The sequence below is a fragment of the Bactrocera oleae genome, chromosome Y (assembly GCF_042242935.1).
Source record: "Bactrocera oleae isolate idBacOlea1 chromosome Y, idBacOlea1, whole genome shotgun sequence".
In the NCBI taxonomy this organism is placed as follows: Eukaryota; Metazoa; Arthropoda; class Insecta; order Diptera; family Tephritidae; genus Bactrocera; species Bactrocera oleae.
Genome location: NC_091542.1, coordinates 1,776,579 through 1,803,924, shown reverse-complemented (window position 1 = coordinate 1,803,924; position 27,346 = coordinate 1,776,579). Strand labels below are relative to the sequence as shown.

The following is a 27,346-nucleotide window of genomic DNA, read 5'->3' as shown; positions in this document are numbered from 1 at the left end:
TAGGGCACAAAACAGGCTACAACTGTCAACAAAACTAACAAGTTTTAAAATCAATAAATAGCAAGCATTGGCAAAAGGTTTCACACCTAAAGTTATTAGGCCGCGAACTCATACCACAGATAATATTTGAAGGTATTGAGAAAATTTCAAACCCACTTGTGGCACAAAATACTATATTCGGTTGGATTGTAAGTGGACTGGTTACAGAACCAGTTTCCACATCAACAACTTAAATTGACGAGAGTTCAAAAGAATCCCTTAGTTCACAATTAAGGAAATTTCGGGAGTTAGAAAAACGCTCCCTCCTATCAAGTACAACCTCAGAAGATTAGTATTGTGGGGACTTCTACAAAGCCACAACTACTCGATAAAATAATGGCCGGTACGTCGTACGATTACCATCAAAGCCACAATTTTCCAACATTCTACAAATTGGCACAAAAACCAAGTCAGAGCTTCTTCTGACTACTCCAGTGTTAAAAACATAAATATATATAATTCAACCAAAACATCCTTAAAAAAGAATATCTCAAACATAAATATATCGAATTTACCACATTACCAACTAAAAAAAATGCCATTTTCAATTCACGGCTAATCACTGTACTCTCACAAGATCCCTCTTCAAAGGTTTCAAAAGAGCATCCATTCTGGCCATATCTGAGTCAGGCGTGGAGTCGTTAACCTTAATAAGCCGACGGTAAAGAAATTTTAAATAAACGATACAAATAAAAAACTTCTACAAGAAACAACCGCAGAATACAATAAATAAAAAACTTCATAAACCCGCACAATAAAATTGCCTACCTTAAAGCACTTAAATGCGCATCAAAATGCATACAAATTATATTTTAAAAATCAAAGCCGTTTTATACACTACAGGTCAATATGGATATAACATTACTCCAACACCATGTGACCCACTGCGTGCTCGGCTACTTCAGAAGCAGTATGCCGAAATTAATACATATACCGTTTCAGTAAACATGTGTAAAACTAGGGAAAATATTCGCCAAGGGGTCCAGAATGGTTAAATAGGTTAAACCTTCCTCTACATGTACACTCCACTATACCCGGGAAAATAATGGCGCACCCTAGAAAACACTCACAGGTCCTCGCCACATACGACGCACCACACACAAAACGCATTCGTTTTTGTCTACGGGCCTGATCGCCATATCATTTTGTTCTTTTCGATTGGTCAACCCGTGTGATAAAATACGGCAAGCTGCACCTTTCAGATCTTGTAATGCTGATTCTTTTCGGACATATGCGTTACCTACATAAACACGATAAATTTCATAATTATTTATAATTATATATTTATAACAATAATAGCCGTGTTAACCTTGTATACGATAAAATCGGTGGTGGGAAAATTGCGGAATTAGTCAGCCATGTTTAAATGCATTCGCACCATAGATACTAGTTTGGCTAGTAGTAACGCTACACAGTTCAAGTCGTAATAGACTTATTACTTTTAAAGGCCCTACTTTTGTTTTTGCTACTAGTAAGTGGCTTGTGGTCGCAATCTCGCTTTGTGTGCGTACGCATACAGAAGCCGTGTAGTTCGACTTTGTGCTCTGGGGCATAGTTTACCCATCGAGGGATTTGTATCCGTGAGATATCATTTAGATTGCTCGCAAACTGGGACCACTTTTCTAAACGAAATGGTTTTATTGGTTCATCCAAATCGGTTCCATCTATCCATAATTCTTGCATTAGTCTTTTGGCTTGTATCATAATTGGCGAAAGCCATCCTGCGGCGTCGAAAGGTATTGCCACAGAGAATAAAATTTGTCGGTTTTTTAATGCGGATAATGCTGATATTGACTCTGTAGTATATGAAAACTGGTCAGATATCGCAATCAATCTCCAGAGTTCTTGTTCTAATTTCCTTTTCGAATTTAAGGAAATTACTGCCCAACAGATTTTCTTTAAGTATATCCTTTAAGATATTAGGGCGGTCCGCCGTTATCTTTTTGAAGACAACTCCGACCTAAATATTATAATTCAGAATCAAATCGTAGGCACTATGTATTCTTTCAAATCTATCGACTGTGAAGCTCCTTGGATGTGCCTGGTTTACCACCGCACAATTTGCAACTTATGGTTGGCTTGGCAGTGATCATGATTAGAAATTTAAACCAACCAAAACTGTGCAATGGAACACGTTTGGTGATAAGAAAACTGATGAGCAATGTGATTCTCGCGTTGATATTCAAAGAATTTTAAAGAAATTTAGAGACGGGGAAGTTCTTATTCCAAGGATTCCGATGATCCCAACGGATATGCCCTTTGAATTTAAACGAATTCAATTCCCGATTCGTCTTGCCTTCGCCATGACGATTACCAAATCACAGGGTCACGCGGCATGTTTACGTGTCGGTAAACTATCCGCTTTATTTGTTCTTGCGCCTGGCAAAAAAACAAAGAATGTCGTTTGCCACAAGGTGCTTGAATGAAAAGTGTTAATCCGAGTGCATCACATGCTACACAACATACTTTATTTTAATCTTTTTTTTTCTGACACGTGTTTGAAGTACTTAATTTTAATTTGTATTCTCTTTCTTTATGTATTGTTGATCATAATTAAATACTTTTATATATCTATCTATGTTCATATTTATTTTGTATCATTGTATTACCTTCATCAGAGCCTAAATTAGTTCAGCTAAAAGATAATACGACATTAATTGACTGTTAGGCGGTACGAAGTTCGCCGGGTCAGTTAGTATATATTGTAAATATTAGATTAACAAATTATTGATTGCCTTAACTTATGCGCTTACATTTGAATACCCATACTCACAACAACCACAAAAAAAATTAAAGTTCAAGTATTTACGTTCAACGAATTTCCGACATTATCCCTTAGGCTTAATAAAGCAAGTAGCAGGAATGCGTAACAACAAGTAAGCTAAAGGCACAATAACAATTAAAGCTTGAATCTACAGCAAAAAGACAAAAATACAAACATACATATATATACATTCCATCGACAAGCAATACGCCAATTGCATTTACCGATAAATCTTATAAATAAAAATTATCTTATATATTTACGTATATAATTACAAATAATATATAAAAAATACTAGTATAATTGAGGAAAAGGCTTAAGGCGCTTTGTGTCATAATTTTCGTATATCGAGCGCTCCACGCTTTTTCCTCAATTATACTAGTATTTTTTATATATTATTTGTTTAAGTTAATTTTTAAAATTATTTTCAACATTTTAGTTCGATATTCTTTAAAAGCGTGTGTCTTTAGTTTTTTTAAACTATATTTATTTTCAACTTTTTAGTTCGATATCTTTAAAAGCGTGTTTTTTTAATTTTTTTATTTTAAACCAGAGAACTTAGAAACAATGAGAAGGTGCAGGTTCGACATCGAACATTTTGTAGGAATTTATCAAGGAGTTCACCACACATGCACGAGAAACAAATAACATTTCTCGCTTTTATAACAGCGGTGAATCTGTAAACATACGCTCTCTTAACATAACCAACCGACGAATATTGAAGAGAATATAATATGATATATGCAAAACTGGGAATATTGATATGCCATTTGAAATTTGAAATATATTCCCTTTTATTGAACTATTATTTATTATTATTTTTAAATTATTTTATGTTAATTCATTTTTACTTCATTGTGAATTATTAATAATAATTTAAACATATTTTGATATATTTCTTAAAATAATTCATGTACTTGATAGCATTATGGAGTCACAAAAGTACAGAATTGTGTTTTGCCGTCGGCATTTCACATTCATGCTTCGATTTTTCTTTTCAAATGCATGTGTAAAAGTAATTATATACGTAAATATGTACTTCTTTTGTCGTTTTGGCCCATTTTACATATTTATTAAAGCAAGTGTCAATAATTGCGCCAATGCATGTACATACCAGAGAGAACTTGTAACAATTTTCTTCTTGTATGTTCTATGTAAATATGTATTGAAAGTGTCTAGCTTTCTTTGTTCCGCATAGGTGAAACTGTCAAGTGTCGATAATTGCGCCAAAATCAAATACATTATGTATTAATTTACATATGTTTTAAGCTTATATAAAATTGAGAAGTGTCAATAATTCCGCCAAAGTCCATAAAGTTTGTGATTTTGTGCGGTGCGGTTTGATTTTTTCTTAAATTGTTCGTCCGTTTCTTAAATTGTTTTAATAAGTGTATATATAGAGCATAGAGGAAATATGCCTAAAATTAGGAAGTGTCGTGTTCGCGGTTGTGAAAGTACCAGCGGCGGGGTACTTCGATTGTTTGGTTTCCCAAATGAAAGGGAGCTGGCTGAAAAGTGGAAGGAGAATTTGAAAATTTCTCCCTCTGACCACTTTCCAACCACCTTCTCATTCATTTGTGAGAAACACTTCGAAAAAGAGGCAATTGGCCAAAAGAAATTAAAAAAGTGTGCGGTGCCAACATTGAAGCTGGGGAAGTTCAAATGCTTTTATTTACTATTAATTGTGTGTGTTTTGTTGTTTCTTTATGGGTGCCCATATAAGTGTGCGCAGAGAACAATAAGGTGAAAATTCTTGTATGTTCTCTAGTTTGTGTGTGTGTTTTTTTCCATGCTTGTGGGGGTTCATGTAATTTTGTGTGCATGTTTCGTGCTTTGCTTGTGGGTGCCCATTTAATTGTGTTTAGCACACATTAGGGATGAAAAAAAATTAAATAAATTGAATTTGAAAATTCTTGTAACAAATTAATAAATCTACCCTATAATATTAAAAAAAAAAATAAGTATGGAAGGGTTAAGTTCGGGTGTAACCGAGCATTTTATACTCTCACAAATTTTTAATAATTTTTTATATAGTTATGTATTATTTTATATAGTTATGTGTGTATATAGCAATAATAATATTTTTATGTAATTAATTAATCTTTTTTAGATGAGGCCCCTACCCATTTATTTCAACCGGCACCTGTATCAAAAAGTTGCTGTGTTCGCAACTGTGCCGGTTGGGAGAGCAGGAAGCTCTTCCGTTTTCCTCAAACGGAAGTTGCTCGAAATAATTGGGCAAGGGCCTGTAATCTACAGTTGCCAATCGGAAAAAATTTATATATATGTGAAAGACACTTTCACAAAGATGACATTTCATCAAGTAAAATTATAAATGAAGCTCTTCCGGTTTTGCATATAAAAACCGAGGATGACGGAGACAGTGCGTCATCGCAGTGGAGTTTGCTGGCGGTTAAAAAAACGTATGGGCAGATAGAAAATGCGCCACTTAATGATATCTCATTGCAAGAATTTGAAAAATATTCACGCCTTCATGAGATAGAAATGAAGTGCAAAAACAGTGAAGAGATCACTGTTAGTGGTCATAAGCATTACGCTCGGGTAGCTAAAGGGTACCAAAGGAATGCTTTGAAGCAATCCAAAACAATTAAAGAGCTGAAAAGGAAAATTTTCCAATTGACCAAGAAGTGTCAAGCTCTAGAAAAGAATGTCATTATAACTGGCGATGCAAGCACACATGCGATAACATTCGCAAAAATGATTTTGAATAAAAAAAACTCCTATACTGAAGAGGAGAAAGTAATGGCTCTAAACATAAATTATATGTCGACTAAAGCCTATAATTTTATGCGTGAGGACTTGGAATTCGCCTTGCCTCACAAAAAAACTCTTTTGCGTTGGCGTCCGATCCGGTATGTCTCCCCCGGTATCGACGCGAAAGTCTTGAACAATTTACAAAAAATTGTTCAAGACATGAAAAGTGAAGAACGCATATGCCAATTAGTTTTCGACGAAGTATCAATTAGAAAAGATCTCACATATAATAAAGTTCGAGATTTAATTGATGGCTTCGTCGATAATGGAGAAGGTCACCGAGAAAGCGTGATCGGCAATAAGTGCTGCTTTTTTATGCTAAAAGGCTTAGTCGGAAAATGGAAATATGTACTTTCCTATTATGTGGCAAAAGATGGCGTGAAAAGTACGCAATTGATGAAATTGCTCAAGAGCAATATAGATGCCTCGGAGGAAATCGGGCTAAACATCAAGACAATAGTTTGTGATCAAGGTTCTTACAATTTAAAATTAAGACAACTATTGGGCGTAACGCTAGAACAGTCGTATTTTTTTCATAATGAAAAAAAAATATATTTTATGTTCGATTATTGCCATTTAATTAAATGCATACGCAATACGATAGTAAAACATGACATTGAAACACGTGATGGCATAACAACTTTTGAAGTTGTTAGAAAAATATATGCCATCGACCAAGCGAATGTTAATTTTAAAATGTGCCCAAAATTAACATATTCGCATGTGTACCCCGGGAATTTTGATAAAATGTCTGTTTCAAAAGCTACCCAACTGCTCAGTAATTCGGTCGCCGCAGCAATCGGAATGGCGATTAAAGAAAATATGTTGGGCTCCGATGAGCATATTAATAAATGCGCCAAAGCAACCCAACTGCTTTTTAAAAAAATGAATGACCTTTTCGATGAATTGGATTGTAAAACACTTTACAATCCAAATCCGTTAAGGCGGCCAATACAGAGAAATTGTATTGCAAAAATTAATCGGTTGAAAGATCACATTGATTTTATTAAAGCCATAAAAAAGCCAAATAAACATATATCATGCTTCGATTCCTGCGTATTAACAATCAATGCAATGATTGCTTTGAGCGGCGATATATTTAATGAACATTTAAATATATCATTTATACTCTTAGGGAAGATGAACCAGGATGCCTTAGAAAACTTTTTTTATAAAATACGGGCAAACTTGGGATGCAATAATCATCCCTCCGCACATGAAATGCAATATATTGTTGCAAGGCTACTATCTATGCACATATTGCGTCGAAAATTCTCACAAACTGGCAGCAATTGTGAAGAAGACGACGATATTAACCTTGAATGGAATATTGGCCAAGAAGACGACCTGGGAGATAATTTAAAGCCAGCTGAGCAACTTGCCGTGGAACAAATAGATATTCCAGATGAGCACTTTGCGAATACTGAGAAAACAGCTGAGATACAGGTACGTCGGTACTATACTGGATATGCCATATACCAGAAGGTCTTGTGTAGATTGAAGTGCCAAAAATGTGTGAGTTTAATGATGAAGAGTGATAACTCTCTAGAAGACTCATCGGAAGCCCTTATAAGATTTAAAAATTATAAAAGTCCCGATGATCTAAGGCTGGTCAATCCCGAGGATAGAATATTTGAAATAAGCCGCCTTCAAATGAGCTATTACAAAGAGCTCTTCTTGAAGAATTCATGCAGAGTGGGTATAAAAACATTTATAATAACCCAGATTACTGCAAAAACAGAGGAAGAATACCCAGAGTGGTATAACGAAGCGGGTGATTGCCTAGGGCACAGGCATCAATTTTTAGATTTTTTGATAACAGTTTTGTTATACAAAAATTCAAAGTGGCTGGCTCAGCAAACGGAAGATCTTTATAGAAAAGAAAACAAAGAGCGATATTTTAAAAATAAAGACAAATTAAAAAAATTGGCAAGGTAGACTGCAGGCCAGTACAAATTTTTCGAGCAACTTCCGGGTTAAAATAGGTAAAATAAATGTTAATTGAATACATCAGTTTAATAACTAATACACATTTCTCTTTTTTTTATTTCAGATACTTCAAAAACTAATAACGTTTTTTTATTTCTTTCAGGGTAGAATTAAGTTGTAAATAATTAGTTTAATAGTTTGTAATAGTTTTAGTATTTGTTATTGTTAGTTAGTTATAGTAGTTTATAGTATTAGTATTTAGTAGTTAAAAATACACGTGAGCCAAGCTCTTCAAAAAGCTGGTGAAAAAGATCTAATCTTCAATGATTAGGTTGTGTGAGAATTTGCTGTATGTTGGTAGGCAAATTCTGAAAGTCGTGTTTTATTAAAATTATATACTATTAATAAATTTATATATTTTTCTAATATACAAAATTTTCTTTTTATTTTTTATTCCAGATTTTTTATAAATTTAAATTAATTAAATTTATGTTTATATAAACATGTATTCTTTCTATATTATTTTTAATAAAATTTTAAAAAATATATTGTTGCTCAAAAGTCTATTTTATTTCAATATTAATTTCAGTTGATTTTCCTATAGAAATTTGACTGGCGTAGAAGCAAATGTGCAACAGGACATACATATATCAGAGAACTTAAAACAATGAGAAGGTGCAAATTGAATTTTGTATGATGCTCGATTGGTTGGCTGAAAATTTGAGATCAAGGAGTTCACCACTTTCTGTATAGTTTTGCTGTTATTTAACAGAAATGAGAATTTTTAACAACGTTCTCTGACAAAATACGTATCTACCAATATAAAGAGAAAAATGAAATGAAATGAATGAGAAAACAAGAAATACAAATGCCACTTCACATATGCATGATTATTTTTTGCCATATAAACGATTTTTATGATGAAAAATTATTATTATTTTGCACAAATGCTACATTGATAAAATGTGAAAGATTATGCAAAAAATGTTATTTTACTGTTTTCATAATTTTCTAATTTCAATATTTACAGAATTAATAATTTATGTATGTACATCAATATGTTATATTATATAATATAATAATATATTATCAATTATCAATAAATACATGTGAGCGCACTGCTCTATATGTAAGTATGTATGTACAAATATGCATATGACCGCGCAAAATAAGTAATGCATACACAAATCTACATACATTTAAGCGTACAAATGTAAGTACGTCAGCCAATAAGAAAAATACAAACATTGTTGTACAAAAACAACAATTGTCTCAAATAGCATCAGCACCAGAAATCAATATGGCAGCCAAATTGACAAATCCTAAATTTGTAGTAAATCACACACCAACAACATTTTCATTCATGAACGCTGGCGCACAAGCAATAAGCTAAGTCGTTTCATTCATAAAAGCAAACGCCTTACACATCTCCCCGAGCATGCGTTTGCCAACAAGCGTCTTTTCGCGACGATGGCAAAAGCTAAAAATCATAAATTGAACAAATTTCTGATATTCCCTCTAGAAGGGAAAAGTGACAACCCCTCAAATATGAGTATTAAAATATTTTAGAATAAAAGTGACAACATAGTAAATTTGTCGATTTACAATTCAAGAAACTTTTTAAAGAAAATATTCAATATTCCTCTGATTTATGTATACAGTAAACCCCGGTTAAGTATCACTCCTCCAATCCCTCTTATCTGCCGGTGTCTTGCTGCATCTCACTTTTTTTTCTTAATTTTTTAAAGAAAACGGTAATTTTTTTTTAAATACATAGAAATAATTTTTTTTGGTACCTCTCGCTTAAGTACCACAAACGCTTATGTACTACAAAGCGCAAAAAATCTGCATCTTTGGTTTTGGCACTTAACCGGGATTGACTGTATTTGTCACACAGTAAGTACGTTCGAATTTTTTGTACACACATTGACTTTGCACTTGCCCATATGCGATGTATGTTTGTAAGAGTGTGTATGGCACATCTCGGATTTTCTACCAACAAAACAATGTTGTGACGCTTTGTCGTCGCGTCAGTTCTTCGACAGATTGACTCTTTGACATAAAAGCAAAAAATGTGTCAACGGAGATTTCACATGAAGTAATGAGTGTACATATCTACATAAAAAGACATACAAATGTGTAAACGACATAATATTATATATGTATGTCCTGTTACATATGTTTACACATGCATTTGAAAAGAAAAATTGAAGCATGAATGTGAAATACCGACGGCAAAACACAATTCTGTACTTTTATGACTCCATAATGGTGTCAAGTACAATTAATGAATTATTTTAAGAAATATATCAAAATACTTTAATAGTAATAATTTAAAAGTATTTTGATATATTTCTCATAATAAAGTAAAAATGAATTAACATAAAATAATTTGAAAAATAATAAATAATAGTTCAATAAAAGGGAATATATTTCAAATGGCATATCAATATGCCCAGTTTTGCTCACATATTATATTCTCTTCAATATTCGTCGGTTGGTTATGTTAAGAGAGCGTATGTGTACAGATTCACCGCTGTTATAAAAGCGAAAAATGTTATTTGTTTCTCGTGCATCTGTGGTGAACTCCTTGATAAATTCCTACAAATTGTTCGCTGTCGAACCTGCACCTTCTCATTGTTTTAAGTTCTCTGGCTGAGCATTGTATGAAAATTATGCTCAGAAGTTGGCATTGATATTACAGCCGCATGTTAGCTTATATTTTTATACGTTTATATGCAATCATATTCATAGATATGAAATTCGTTTCTGAATATCTATGATATCATGAAAAATGTATTACATTTTAATTAAAATATGCTACTTCAAAGGAATATTTGCAGTTGCTTTTTAGATATTGCTTATGTTTGATATTATGAAATGCTTTCATATAAGTACATACATATATATATATATGTATGCATATGTATGTATCTGTTATATTTTACTATATACATACATACATAAGTATATAACACACTATCATAATATCTTAAAAATCTTAATATATTTAAATAGTAATATATGCAAATCACACCTTTCATGATTTAAAGCTTACATACATACATATGTATGTACTTATGTAAGTAAAATTCAAATTCAAATCAAGTTATTATCATTTATCAGTAATAACATTTGCGCGCACTGCTCTATATGTACATACATACATATGTGCTTATGACATTGCCACACAAATAATGGATACACAAACCTACATTCATATATTCGTACACATGTAAATATGTCACCCGCAAAAACTACAAACATTGTTCTACAAAAACAACAATCGTCACAAGTCAATATGTCAGCCAAATAGGCGAAGCCCAAATTTATAGTAAATTACACAACAACAACATTTTCATTCATGAACGCAGGCGTACTTTTAACAAGCAACCTCGCTTCATTCATAAAAACAGATACCCTCACATCCCCCCGAGCATGCTTTTGCCTACAAGCGTCTTTTCACGACGATGGCAAAAGCTAAAAATCATAAATTGAACAAATTTCTGATATTTCCTCTAGAAGGGAAAAGTGACAACCCCTCAAATATGAGTATTAAAATATTTTAGAATAAAAGTGACAACATAGTATATTTGTCGATTAACAATTCAAGAAACTTTTTAAAGAAAATATTCAATATTCCTCTGATTTATGTATACAGTAAACCCCGGTTAAGTATCACTCCTCCAATCCCTCTTATCTGCCGGTGTCTTGCTGCATCTTAATTTTTTTTTTCTTAATTTTTTAAAGAAAACGGTAATTTTTTTTAAATAAATAGAAATAATTTTTTTTGGTACCACTCGCTTAAGTACCACAATCGCTTATGTACTACAAAGCACAAAAAATCTGCATCTTTGGTTTTGGCACTTAACCGGGATTGACTGTATTTGTCGAAGAATGTACGTAAGTACGTTCGAATTTTTTGTACACACATCTGCCCGTATATATGCACATGACTTGTTGACTTTGTTTCCATTTACGCATGCCACGTTGTGTATGAATAGGGGTTGATTTTGCACTTGCCCATATGCCATGTATGTTTATAAGAGTGTGTATGGCACATCTCGGATTTTCTACCAACAACACAATGTTGTGACGCTTTGTCGTCGCGTCAGTCCTTCGACAGATTGACTCTTTGACATAGAAGCAAAAAACGTGTCAACGGAGATTTCACATGAAGTAATGAGTGTACATATCTACATACAAATACATACAAATGTGTAAACGACATAATATATGCAGAGAACTTAAAACAATGAGAAGGTGCAGGTTCGACAGCGAACAATTTGTAGGAATTTATCAAGGAGTTCACCACAGATGCACGAGAAACAAATAACATTTTTCGCTTTTATAACAGCGGTGAATCTGTACACATACGCTCTCTTAACATAACCAACCGACGAATATTGAAGAGAATATAATATGTGAGCAAAACTGGGCATATTGATATGCCATTTGAAATATATTCCCTTTTATTGAACTATTATTTATTATTTTTCAAATTATTTTATGTTAATTCATTTTTACTTTATTATGAGAAATATATCAAAATACTTTTAAATTATTACTATTAAAGTATTTTGATATATTTCTTAAAATAATTCATTAATTGTACTTGACACCATTATGGAGTCATAAAAGTACAGAATTGTGTTTTGCCGTCGGTATTTCACATTCATGCTTCAATTTTTCTTTTCAAATGCATGTGTAAACATATGTAACAGGACATACATATATAATATTATGTCGTTTACACATTTGTATGTCTTTTTATGTAGATATGTACACTCATTACTTCATGTGAAATCTCCGTTGACACATTTTTTGCTTTTATGTCAAAGAGTCAATCTGTCGAAGAACTGACGCGACGACAAAGCGTCACAACATTGTTTTGTTGGTAGAAAATCCGAGATGTGCCATACACACTCTTACAAACATACATCGCATATGGGCAAGTGCAAAGTCAATGTGTGTACAAAAAATTCGAACGTACTTACTGTGTGACAAATACAGTCAATCCCGGTTAAGTGCCAAAACCAAAGATGCAGATTTTTTGCGCTTTGTAGTACATAAGCGTTTGTGGTACTTAAGCGAGAGGTACCAAAAAAAATTATTTCTATGTATTTAAAAAAAAATTACCGTTTTCTTTAAAAAATTAAGAAAAAAAAGTGAGATGCAGCAAGACACCGGCAGATAAGAGGGATTGGAGGAGTGATACTTAACCGGGGTTTACTGTATACATAAATCAGAGGAATATTGAATATTTTCTTTAAAAAGTTTCTTGAATTGTAAATCGACAAATTTACTATGTTGTCACTTTTATTCTAAAATATTTTAATACTCATATTTGAGGGGTTGTCACTTTTCCCTTCTAGAGGGAATATCAGAAATTTGTTCAATTTATGATTTTTAGCTTTTGCCATCGTCGCGAAAAGACGCTTGTAGGCAAACGCATGCTCGGGGAGATGTGTAAGGCGTTTGCTTTTATGAATGAAACGACTTAGCTTATTTCTTGTGCGCCAGCGTTCATGAATGAAAATGTTGTTGGTGTGTGATTTACTACAAATTTAGGATTTGTCAATTTGGCTGCCATATTGATTTCTGGTGCTGATGCTATTTGAGACAATTGTTGTTTTTGTACAACAATGTTTGTATTTTTCTTATTGGCTGACGTACTTACATTTGTACGCTTAAATGTATGTAGATTTGTGTATGCATTACTTATTTTGCGCGGTCATATGCATATTTGTACATACATACTTACATATAGAGCAGTGCGCTCACATGTATTTATTGATAATTGATAATATATTATTATATTATATAATATAACATATTGATGTACATACATAAATTATTAATTCTGTAAATATTGAAATTAGAAAATTATGAAAACAGTAAAATAACATTTTTTGCATAATCTTTCACATTTTATCAATGTAGCATTTGTGCAAAATAATAATAATTTATCAATTTTTCATCATAAAAATCGTTTATATGGCAAAAAATAATCATGCATATGTGAAGTGGCATTTGTATTTCTTGTTTTCTCATTCATTTCATTTCATTTTTCTCTTTATATTGGTAGATACGTATTTTGTCAGAGAACGTTGTTAAAAATTCTCATTTCTGTTAAATAACAGCAAAACTACACAGAAAGTGGTGAACTCCTTGATCTCAAATTTTCAGCCAACCAATCGAGCATCATACAAAATTCAATTTGCACCTTCTCATTGTTTTAAGTTCTCTGGCTCAGCCAGAGAACTTTTTTTGTACAACAATGTTTGTATTTTTTCTATTGGCTCACATACTTACATTTGTACGCATATATATGTATATATGTGGATTTGCGTATGTATTACTTATTTTGCAATGTCATATGCATATTTGTACATACATACTTACATATAGAGCAGTGCGCTCACATGTATTTATTGATAATTGATAATATATTATTATATTATATAATATAACATATTGATGTACATACATAAATTATTAATTCTGTAAAAATTGAAATTAGAAAATTATGAAATTAGTAAAATATCATTTTTTGCATAATCTTTCACATTTTATCAATGTAGCATTTGTGCAAAAAAATAATGATTTTTCATCATAAAAATCGTTTATATGGCAAAAAATAATCATGCATATGTGAAGTGGCATTTGTATTTCTTGATTTCTCATTCATTTCATTTCATTTTTCTCTTTATATTGGGAGATACGTAATTTGTCAGAGAACGTTGTTAAAATTCTCATTTCTGTTAAATAACAGCAAAACTATACAGAAAGTGGTGAACTCCTTGATCTCAATTTTTCAGCAAACCAATCGAGCATCATACAAAATTCAATTTGCACCTTCTCATTGTTCTAAGTTCTCTGATATAAGCGTGTTAAAAAGGAAGTGATTTTGGGAAAGCGGGTGCTCGAACCGAAAGATGTTCTCTCGTAAGCGAATCGATGCTAAAAAGAAGCGTACGGGATCCTTTTGTAGTCCCTTATATATCTATTGATGGATTTATTGTAGTCTTATCGTGGTGATGTTGTATGTGTTGCGTGTTGGTGCATTGTGTAGTGATGTGAAATATATGGTAAGTAGGTGTGGTGAGGTGGATGTGAATTGATGTGGTGAATGAATAATAACCAAGTACAAAATTAATTTTGATTTAACTCACCGCAAGTAAAATCAGTTGATAAAAACGAAGTGAATTTAGAGAAGGCGGGTGCTCGAATCGAAAGATCTTCCATCGCTGGTCGCCTGGTTTCAAGATATTAGTTGCAAATAGCCTCCGAGCATCCTTCGGCTATAGCGGCAATGCTTAAGTAGGCAGCACGACGTCGCAGTGGGTCCTGACCCTGCAAGGCAGGCTAAAAAAGTTGCAATAATGGCGGAATTAATTTCTCTGGTGGCACGCTCAGTGCAAGCAGATCCATTGTTTGAGTAGCCGTTGTCATCGGATTCGAGCTGTCTTGACCCAAAAAGTACTCTTCATCGTCGTCTTCGTTTTCGGGTTCAGTTGCCATCTAATTGAAAACAACTCGAATAATGAGCTCGATCCACTTTTGTTTGATAATCAATTTTTTCTTAAAGCGCACCAACGAGCCAACGTAAGCCATGGCTTTAATGCGCACAGCGCTATCAAATAGGGCATTACTTGCTGTTTCCAAGCAGAACTTCAACAACATTTTGATGTGATTGTTCAGCAATTAAGCATTCAAATCTGCCATACTCTTGAAAATTTCAAAAGCATGAACAAATTGATCGAGCTCAAATTTAACAATTAACGGTATGGACTTCTGCAGCATTTGTTCGGCTGTGTTGTGACCCAATGTGAACGGCACCAAATAAGTCATACCAGTTACAATGTTGAAAACCATAAATAACCAAGTATATTGCCAGCACCCTCTACGATAGCCTCATCGTATTCGCTCAAGCTCAACCTTTGGAAGAGAGATTTGCTTCAACTCTTTTAAAAGATCACCCAAACCTACAAGTGCAGACAACACAAAAGAAACTTCTTCGTCATCATTCACAATTTGACCCAACTTGGGTATTTAAATTGTAATAGCATTGAAAACGCCTTGCAAATCTTGTTGTTTGTATAGAGCAACAATGAACGAGTTCAATGCGTCAATTGACACTTTACGTATGTCTTTCTGTGGATGACCGACCATCTTGTAAACATTTTGATAAGATTTCTCCAAGTAAGGAATGAAAGCGACTCCGGTATGCTTGGCAAATTCCTTCAATACTAAAATGGCCTCATCTTTTTCATCTAAATGAATTTTCAACACTGTATCCCGCAATGTTGTCCAACTCATCATCCTTCCCATCCGATTTTTCAATATTGATATCGTCTTCGTTTTCTACGGCCTCCTCTGCTGCCGCTGATACTCCATCATCGTCTTTAAATGCTGGTACAACCTTCTCTGTAGAGAGTATAGAATCAAATATGCATTCAATCACCTTCGGGAAAACGGAGGCCAGCTCCTCATTTACCACCTCAACCAATAAGACAATCAAATTAAAAAGAGCACAACGTACATCGAGATCCTTAGCCTTCTCGAGTAAATTCAAAGCGAACGTCATGGTATCTGTGGCGAACGGCATGAAGCTTTGCTTGCCGAACGTGCGAGCCAAGGCAGCATGAGTGTCGATAGCCTATGGACGCAGACTGATAATACCCTCTTTTTCTGTTGGAGCCAAATATGATCGCAGACGAACCGAATTGTTGGGATTCAGAGCCTCGAATAAAATTTTAATAAGCACCGACAAATATGGCTTCATTTCGTCTTCCAAATTATCACAAAACGTTTCTAGCGCATACAACATACGATCAATGTGTTTGGCTTCAGTGCCGCCCCTTCGAGATTCATTGCAGACCTGATGCAAAAATTCGCAAAGTATAGGTAGGTTTTGTGATGCGAATTTGGTGATGTCTGATTGTAAATGTTCGGAGAATTGTCCCAGCGCAAAGAAGGCTGCATTACGAACAAGTATTAGGTCGGTGATGCCTACTTTAACAGTATTCAGCATAGCCATGCTTAAGTAGGCAGCACGACGTGGTAGTGGGTCCTGATCCATCAAGGCGGGCTCCAAAAGTTGCACGCTCAATGCACGCAGATCCATTGTTTGAGTAGTTCGGGTTCAGTTGTCATCAAATTGAAAACCACTCGAATTATTGGCTCGCTCAACTTGTGGTGGATAATCAATTTTTTCTTAAGTCGCACCAACCAGCCAGCATAAGCAGAACTCCAACAATAATTTGATGTGATTGTTCAGCAATTTAGCATTCAAATCTGCCATACTCTCGAGAACATCAAAAGTATGAACAAATTGATCGACCTCAGCCTGCAAATGCTTGAAGGGATTTAGCAATTAACGGTATGGACTTCTGCAACGTTTGTTTGGCTGTGTTGTGACCCAATGTGAACGGCACCAAAGAAGTCATACTAGCTAGTATGTTGAAAATAACAGGTGTAGTTGCTTCGGTGGCCACCAGTGCAGCAGTGAAAATTTCGCAAATCGATTTCATATGCTGCAAAAATTGATCCGGAGTCGCAGCAGCCAAAATAGCAAATGTAGAACCTAGCTCGCTTTGCTTAAGATCGGCCGAAGAGCAATAGCTGTAGATGAGCTTTAGCACTTCGCTCATCCGTGAGTCAGACTTTTTGGCTTCGTGACGCACCAAAACACCGAAAAATTGAGCATTAAGTATACCCTGCTTAACAATTTGCTGTTACTCAACCGGTACTTTGTTCCATTGACGCAATTTTGGTCAGTGCTTCTTAAGTAGTACAGCAGAATATTGGCGCACCTGTTGCTCCGGTGCCGAGACGGCAATTTCACAAAGAGCTGGTACAGTCTCAGGATCATTATCCGAAGTAAGCAAATTTGTAATAATTTGGATCATTTGCTGCATTTTGGATTCTAAAAATTGATTTCTCTTTCAAAGACTCTTATTCCACTTTTTTTCGCTCTTTTCGCGAAATTTGTGTGCATGTAAACAAATATGAAAGTACCTATTATAATTATTAATTTGTCTACATGCACATATATATGTAACTCATTGTTTGATGCGAAATCTCCGTTGCCACGGACAACCAATGGCCGAAGCTCACGTTTTTTGTTTTCTTGTCAAAAAGTCACTATGTCGAAGGACTGACGCGACAACAAAGCGTCACAACATTGTGTTGTTGGTAAAAATCCGACTTATGCTGAATAAAAATAACGAAGGGCCGCCGATTGTCACCGTTTTCCTTGTCGCTCTAACAGCTTTGCCTACAAATCATCGTAAATATGTATGGTTATATAATATATGAGCATGCATACATATTGACGCAGATTTTGTCGTAGAAAAATATTTTAAAATTGAAAAATGTTTTAAAATTGAAAAATATGTAGGTTTTTGTATCCATTATTTGTGTGGCAATGTCATAAGCACATATGTATGTATGTACATATAGAGCAGTGCGCGCAAATGTTATTACTGATAAATGATAATAACTGGATTTGAATTTTAATTGTACTTACATAAGTACATACATATGCTTTAAATCATGAAAGGTGTGATTTGCTTATATTACTATTTAAATATACTAAGATTTTTAAAATATTATGTTAGTATGTTATATACTTATGTATGTATGTACATATATAGTAAAGCATAGCAGATACATATACATATATATGTACTTATATGAAAGTATTTCATATTATCAAACATAAGCAATATTTAAAAAGCAACAGCAAATATTCTTTTGAAGTAATATATTTTAATTAAAATGTAATAAATTTTTCATGATATCATAGATATTCAGAAAAGGAATTTCATATCTATGAATATGATTGCATATAAATGTAAAAAAATATAAGCTAACATGCGGCTGTAATATCAATGCAAACTTCTGAGCATAATTTACATTCAGTGCTCAGCTCTGTTCACGTGCCACTGTTAAAATTTCTGCTCAACTACTGTAATAATCTACATTCTCTGATAAACGTTCTCTGATACAAGTAAACAAGAAAAAGCTGTCAGTAAATTTTCTTATTAGCTAATTTTTGAAAATCATTTTTTGAAAATCATCTGCCTAGTGAAGAAGTACGGAGAATACTGGTGCAATTCACATAACTTTTTTCAAATAATTATATGCAAAAAGCAGAAATTGTGTTACATTCCTTTGTACTCACGTGTGATTTCGGTTATATTTGCGTGTAGAAGACGAAAGAACATAAAGCAATTGGCACAAAGCAAGATAAGCAAATAATTGGCAACTTTTTAAGCGTGTAATTTTAGCGAAAAGAGCGAAAAAAATGGAATAAAAGTCTTTGAAAACAGAAATCAATTTTTAGAATCCAAAATGCAGCAAATGATCCAAATTATTACAAATTTGCTTACTTCGGATAACGATCCTGAGACAGTACCAGCTCTTTGTGAAATTGCCGTCTCGGCACCGGAGCAACAGGTGCGTCAATATTCTGCTGTACTACTTAAGAAGTGTCTATGGAACAAAGTACCGGCTGAGCAACAGCAAATTATTAAGCAGGGTATGCTTAATGCGCAATTGTGCTAACGCTCATCTACAGCTATTGCTCTTCGGCCGATCTTAAGCAAAGCGAGCTAGGTTCTACATTTGCTATTTTGGCTGCTGCGACCCCGGATCAATTTTTGCAGCATATGAAATCGATTTGCGAAATGTTCACTGCTGCACTGGTGGCCACCGAAGTAACTACACCTGTTATTTTCAACATACTAGCCAGTATGACTTCTTTGGTGCCGTTCACATTGGGTCACAACACAGCCAAACAAACGTTGCAGAAGTCCATACCGTTAATTGTTAAATCCCTTCAAGCATTTGCTGTGCAGGCTGAGGTCGATCAATTTGTTCATACTTTTGATGTTCTCGAGAGTATGGCAGATTTGAATGCTAAATTGCTGAACAATCACATCAAATTGTTGTTGGAGTTCTGCTTATGCTGGCTGGTTGGTGCGACTTAAGAAAAAATTGATTATCCAACACAAGTTGATCGAGCCAATAATTCGAGTGGTTTTCAATTTGATGGCAACTGAACCCGAAGACGATGATGAAGAATAATTTTTGGCTGAAGACAACTCGAACCCGATGACAACGGCTACTCAAACAATGGATCTGCTTGCATTGAGCGTGCAACTTTTGGAGCCCGCCTTAATGGATCAGGACCCACTACCACGTCGTGCTGCCTACTTAAGCATGGCTATTATGAATACTGTTAAAGTAGGCATCACCGACCTAATACTTGTTCGTAATGCAGCCTTCTTTGCGCTGGGACAATTCTCCGAACATTTACAATCAGACATCACCAAATTCGCATCACAAAACCTACCTATACTTTGCGAATTTTTGCATCAGCTCTGCAATGAATCTCGAAGGGGCGGCGCTGAAGCCGAACACATTGATCGTATGTTGTATGCGCTAGAAACGTTTTGTGATAATTTGGAAGACGAAATGAAGCCATATTTGTCGGTGCTTATTAAAATTTTATTCGAGGCTCTGAATCCCAACAATTCGGTTCGTCTGCGATCATATTTGGCTCCAACAGAAAAAGAGGGTATTATCAGTCTGCGTCCATAGGCTATCGACACTCATGCTGCCTTGGCTCGCACGTTCGGCAAGCAAAGCTTCATGCCGTTCGCCACAGATACCATGACGTTCGCTTTGAATTTACTCGAGAAGGCTAAGGATCTCGATGTACGTTGTGCTCTTTTTAATTTGATTGTCTTATTGGTTGAGGTGGTAAATGAGGAGCTGGCCTCCGTTTTCCCGAAGGTGATTGAATGCATATTTGATTCTATACTCTCTACAGAGAAGGTTGTACCAGCATTTAAACCCGATGATGGAGTATCAGCGGCAGCAGAGGATTCCGATGAAAACGAAGACGATATCAATATTGAAAAATCGGATGGGAAGGATGATGAGTTGGACAACATTGCGGGATACCGTGTTGAAAATTCATTTAGATGAAAAAGAGGAGGCCATTTTAGCATTGAAGGAATTTGGCGAGCATACCGGAGTCGCTTTCATTCCTTACTTGGAGAAATCTTATCAAAATGTTTACAAGATGGTCGGTCATCCACAGAAAGACATACGTAAAGTGTCAATTGACGCATTGAACACGTTCATTGTTGCTCTATACAAACAACAAGATTTGCAAGGCGTTTCCAATGCTATTACAATTTAAATACCCAAGTTGTATACTTGGTTATTTATGGTTTTCAACATTGTAACTGGCATGACTTATTTAGTGCCGTTCACATTGGGTCACAACACAGCCAAACAAACGTTGCAGAAGTCCATACCGTTAATTGCTAAATCCCTTAAAGCATTTGCAGGCTGAGGTCGATCAATTTGTTCATACTTTTGATGTTCTCGAGAGTATGGCAGATTTGAATGCTAAATTGCTGAACAATCACATCAAAATGTTGTTGAAGTCCTGCTAGGAAGCAGCAAGTAATGCCCTATTTGATAGCGCTGTGCGCATTAAAGCCGTGGCTTACGTTGGCTCGTTGGTGCGCTTTAAGAAAAAATTGATTATCAAACAAAAGTTGATCGAGCTCATTATTCGAGTTGTTTCCAATTTGATGGCAACTGAACCCGAAAACGAAGACGATGATGAAGAGTACTTTTTGGGTCAAGACAGTTCGAATCCGATGACAACGGCTACTCAAACAATGGATCTGCTTGCACTGAGCGTGCCACCAGAGAAATTGATTCCGCAATTATTGCAACTTTTTTTAGCCCGCCTTGCAGGGTCAGGACCCACTGCCACGTCGTGCTGCCTACTTAAGCATTGCCGCTATAGCCGAGGGATGCTCGGAGGCTATTTGCAACTAATATCTTGAAACCAGACGACCAGCGACGGAAGATCTTTTGATTCGAGCACCCGCCTTCTCTAACTTCACTTCGTTTTTATCAACTGATTTTACTTGCGGTGAGTTAAATCAAAATTAATTTTGTACTTGGTTATTATTCATTCACCACATCAATTCACATCCACATCACCACACCTACTTACCATACATTTCACATCACTACACCATGCGCCAACACGCAACATATACAACATCGCCACGATCACACTACCATAAAGCCATCAATAGATATATAAGGGACAACAAAAGGATCCCGTACGCTTCTTTATAGCATCGATTCACTTACGAGAGAACATCTTTCGGTTCGAGCACCCGCTTTCCCAAAATCACTTCGTTTTTATCAACTGATTTTACTAGCGGTGAGTGAAATCAAAATTAATTTCGTACTTGGTTATTTATGATCCTTCGAGCCCTAGTGAACGGAACTATGGGTCATTAAACATTAAAGAAAAAAAAAATAATAATAATTAAATAACGTGAACAAAAAATAACAACATGAATAAAAAATAATGTGGCAAAAAATGAACAAACAGTGAATAAAACATAGGCGCATTTATTGGAAAAAACAAAACAGGTGCAGTGGTAAAGGTGCGGTGCCAAGAAGTGAACATTCAGTGAAAACAAAAAACCAAAAAGGTGCAGTGACAGTTATTGGATAAAACAGTGCAGTGTTATATAAAGAGATATATAAATATATATATATGTTATATGTGTACATAGAGAAAATATATGTACCTATATATATATACATACATGCCTACATAGGCAAAAGGTGAATTTGTGAGTTGAGTGACCGAAGATATGTTCGAACACATACACATACATATATAACATAAAAGTAGAAAAGCGGCAAAACATATTAAATGTGCAAAAAAAAAAAAACATAAAATCAAAAAATACTGAAACTCAAAAACAAAAAATCTAAACTCGCCGTGAAACCCAAAAATATACAAAAACAAGTAAGGAAGGGCTAAGTTCGGATGTAACCGAACATTTTATACTCTCGCAAAGTCAAATGGTATACTCGTTTGAGATTTCTTTGTGGATTGACGGAATATTTTCGGTAGAAGGTCAATTATAGGCACTGGGGTCCACATATTTAGTACTTAGGGGCTTGAAGAGTTTTGCTTCGACTTAGACAATTTTTGGTCACAAGGTGGCATACTTTAAACGTGTTATTCACGCAAAGTTTTACCCCGATATAATCATTGTTGCTTGATATGCATATTGGAAAGTGAAAGAATCAGATGGAATTGAAAATGGTATTATATGGGAAATATACATGGTTGTAGTCCGATTTCGCTCATTTTCGCACTATAACATAGAAATATGAAAAGAACGTTATGCACCGAATTTGATAAAAATCGGTTAAGCAGATCCCAATATATGGGTTTTCACCTAAAATTGGGTGGTGCTACGCTCACTGACTAATTTTGAACGCGGTTCCTATAAAGTCATCTCATACCATCCCAGAGATAAAATTTAACGTCTGTGGCGAGTTTAGTGCTTGGCTTATCGCGCTTTTAGTATTTTTCAACAGTACCGTTATATGGGGAGTGGGCGGAGTTGTCACCCGAATTCATTCATTTTCACACTGTAGATAGAGGTACTAAAAACATTTGCTTTCAGTGAATTTTGTTAATATAGCATTAGCGGTTTCGGAGATATACACATTAATCCTATTAGGGGAGGGACCACGGTCACTTTAAAAAAAAATTTTAACTGCAGATGCCCCTCGCTATTGTGATCCTGTATAGCAAATAAGAGTCTTGTATCATGTTGTGGAGCTTAGTTATGGCAATTTATTTGTTTTTGAATAATGGCGTTTTGTGGGCGTGGCAGTGGTCCGATTGAGCCCATCTGCAATACCAACGGTCTCACGGACGGACGGACGGACAGACGGACAGGTAGTCAGCCGGATTTCAACTCGTCTCTTCATCCTGATCATTTATATATATATAACCCTATATCTAACTCGATTAATTTTAGGTGATACAAACAACCGTTAGGTGAACAAAACTATTATACACTGTAGCAACAGGTTGCGAGAGTATAAAAAAGACATTAACAATCAAACACGGGAGCGAGATTCACAACAAAATACACAATATATACAGCAGCAAAAACACAGAGAGAGAGCTGCACTACAGGCATCGGAACAGCAGGCGTTAAGCAAAAACAGGGAAAAGCCCCTTGAGGCGAGACAATATAAGTGTATCGTTTTAAGTTTTTTATTAATTATGTATGTATGTTTGTAGAACCTGTATACCGTTAAAACTATGAAAATCCGTTTTATAAGGTTGAAAACACGCGTATGGAAACATTGAAGGAAAATATAAAAACTAAAAATTTGAGTATTATATACTTATATTTTTCCTAACTTTAACGGAAAATTGCAAAAAACCAATACATAAAAAATTAAAAAATTGGGGTGATTATACTTATATACATATGTACTTATACAATACTTGTATTTACATATACATGTATATATATCTATATTATATTAACAAATTAACATTTTGTCAATGACCTTTTCCATCTTTAAGGCAGCATCATAATCCCACGTTCATAAAACTTCTGGTTTTTATTTGCAAATAACTAAATCAGGTACGATTTGACATCATCATCATTATTGAAATTTTTCCCAATCAAGGAGCCTTGTTAAGATCGAAAGAAAAAGTAATTCGATGGTGCAAGGTCAGGACTATATGGTGGATGTGGCAAAACATCCTAACCAAGCTGCAATAATTTTTGCCGAGTGACCAAAGATGTGTGTGGACTTGGCTGGTATTGTTGTAAGAAACCCATTTTTCATCGCCAGTTATCATTTGTTTTAAAAATGGATAATTTTCATTAAGTTTCTTTAACAAATCACAACTGTTAATGCGTTGCGTTAAATGCGTTTCTTTCAGTTCGCGAAACCTGAAACTTCTTTGTAACCTCGCGTGTTATACTGTGACGATCCGAATCGATTATTGCTTTGATCAGGTCGTCATCAACTTCAACTGGACGACCAGAGTGTTTTTCATCTTTGTGTGAAAAATCACCAGAATGAAATGGCAAACCAATTTTGACACTGCCGTTCTTTTATGGTTGCTTCGCCATAAAGAGCACATAACTCTTTGGGAACTTGTGGTGTGTTTTTCCCTTTTTCGAAAATAAAAACGCAAAATATGACGAAAATGTTCCTTTTGAACCGCGTTTGAAAACTACGCAACCGATCGAACTTTTTTTTACTGATTGATAGCTGAATTACCAACTATCAAATAACGAAATGTGTTTTACATTTGGACTACGCCAGCAAACCTAAAAATTCAACTGAAGCCATCTATGAGTGAAATCCGCAATTTCATAGTTGCCAACCCAATGCAATAATTATCTCATCGTTATTATTAAAAAGTGGTGCAGCACCCTTCCATTACTGATTTCCTAATGTAATAGAAGGGCTCTCCTGAACAAATACAATACCTTCAATAAATTGATCAAAAATTTTACCTCTTATGTAAATCTCTTATCTTACAGAAACCAACTTTATGGAATTCATAATTATTGGCTCAAAATTATTGGTTCATTAGGAGGGCTCAACCAATCTTCCCTACGAAAATTAATGGCATTTTCATCAGTTAACCATTTAGGGTGAATAGTGAATCAATGTGACTTATATAATTTTCCTTCTACACTTTCTTCAGTCTAATCTTTATATTCAATAATTTTAAATATTCCTTATTAATCAATTAGCACACAACAACCCCAAAATAAACAAGTAAGGAAGGGCTAAGTTCGGATGTAACCGAACATTTACGGTTCCTATAAAGTCATCTCATACCATCCCAGAGATAAAATTTAACGTCTCTGGCGTGTTTGGTGCTTGGCTTATCGCGCTTTTAGTATTTTTTAACAGTACCGTTATATAAAGAGTGGCCGGGCTTGTCACCCGATTTCACCCTATGGTTCTAAAACCATATGCTTTTAGTGAATTTGGCTATTACAGCTTTAGTGGTTTAGGAGACATGTACATTAAACTTATTAGGGGCGGGACCACGCCCACTTAAAAAAAAAATTTAACTGCAGATGCAGGGAGGGGCTGTGATCCTGTTTACCAAATAACACTATTGTATCTTATTGCGGAGCTTAGTTATTGCAGTTTATTTGTTTTTGATTATTGGCGATTTGTGGGCGTGGCAGTGGTCCGATTACGCCCATCTGCAATATCAACCGTCTTACGGTACTAAGAAAAATGTCTATCAAGTTTCATAAAGATATCTCAATTTTAACTCAAGTTAGAGCTTGCACGGACGGACGGACAGTCACCCGGATTTCAACTCGTCTCTTTATCCTGATTATTTATATATATATAACCCTATATCTAACTCGATTAGTTTTAGGTGATACCAACAACCGTTAGGTGAACAAAACTATTATACTCTGTAGCAACAGGTTGCGAGAGCAACAGGTTAACATAAGCGCAGTCGGTAAAAGCGCCATAAGAGTGAAAACTCAGATGTGGAGGATGATGATTTGAACCTCATTGCGAGATACAGTGTTGAAAATTCATATTGAGTTGAAAAAGAGGAGGCCATTTTAGCATTGAAGAAATTTACCGTACATACCAGAGTCGCTTTCATGCCTTACTTGGAGAAATCTTATCAAAATGTTTACAAGATGATCGATCATCCATAGGAAGATATACGTAAAGCGTCAATTGACGCATTGAAATCTTCGATTGTGGCTCTATACAAACTACAAGATTTGCAAGGCGTTTACAATGCTATTACAATTATGATACCCAAATTGGGTCAAATTATGCATCATGACGAAGAAGTTTCTGTTGTACTCTTTGTCCAATTTGACGAGTTTACTGGAGATGAAGACTAAGACGCTGAATAGAGCGAATATGATGAGACTATCGTAGAGGGTGCTGGCAATATACTTGGTTATATATGGTCCTTCGAGCCGGAATGGATAAAACAACGAAACAAGGCGCAATCAGTCACATATTTGGATCACAATTCGAATAATTTTTTGGGCAATATACAAGAAAAAGCTTTAAGTAAATTTGCTTATTAGCTATTTGTATTCTATCATTCAAAAGTAGAAATTGCGATAAATTTTTTTGTATTCACGTGTGAGTTCGGTTATATGTGCGTCTAAAAAAATGAAGCAACATAAAGCAGTTGGCGCAAAGCAAGAGAAGCAAATAATTGGGAAATTTGTAAGCGTGTAATTTAAGCGAAAAGAGCGAAAAACTACTGGAATAAGTGTCTTTGGGAACAGAAAGCAATTTTTGGAATTCAAAATGCAGTAAATGATCCAAATTATTACAAATTTACTTTCTTCAGCTAACGATGTAATCAAAAAGGCCACCGCTGATTTGCAGGAGGCTTACAAGCATTCTGGGAATGTCCCAGCTATTTGCGAAATTGCCGTCTCGACAATGAAGCCACAGGTGCGTCAATATTCTGTTGCACTACTTAAGAAGCATTTAGCGAAATTGCGTCAATGGAACAAAGTGGCGGTTGACCAACAGCAAATTATTAAGCAGGGTATGCTTAATGCCCTCATGCAGGAGAAACAAAAGTCTGTACGTAAGGTTATTGCTCAATTTCTTGATGGTTTTGTGCGTCACGAAGCCAAAGAGTCCGATTCATGGATGAGCGAAGTGATAAAGTTCATCTACAGCTACTGTTCTTTTACCGATCCTAAAAAAAGCGAGCTAGATTCATCTACATTTACTATTTTGGCCTTATACCTAGTCACAATAAACGAGCCTAATACGTCTATTGACACTTTACGATAATATTTCTCAAAGTAAGGGATGAACGGTACTCCATCTTTTCATCTAAATATGCATTTTTAACACTGTATCCCGCAATGTTGTCCATATAATTATCCTCCCCATCCGAGTTATCATTATCGATATCATCTT

General features: G+C 35.0%; 2 pseudogenes; one reads left to right on the top strand and one right to left on the bottom strand.

Moving 5' to 3' along the window:
* LOC138858281 (importin-4-like) overlaps window positions 1-27,346 on the bottom strand; it is a 143,933-nt pseudogene that overhangs the window by 110,457 nt on the left and 6,130 nt on the right.
* Window positions 18,662-27,217, top strand: LOC138858263 (importin-4-like; annotated as a pseudogene).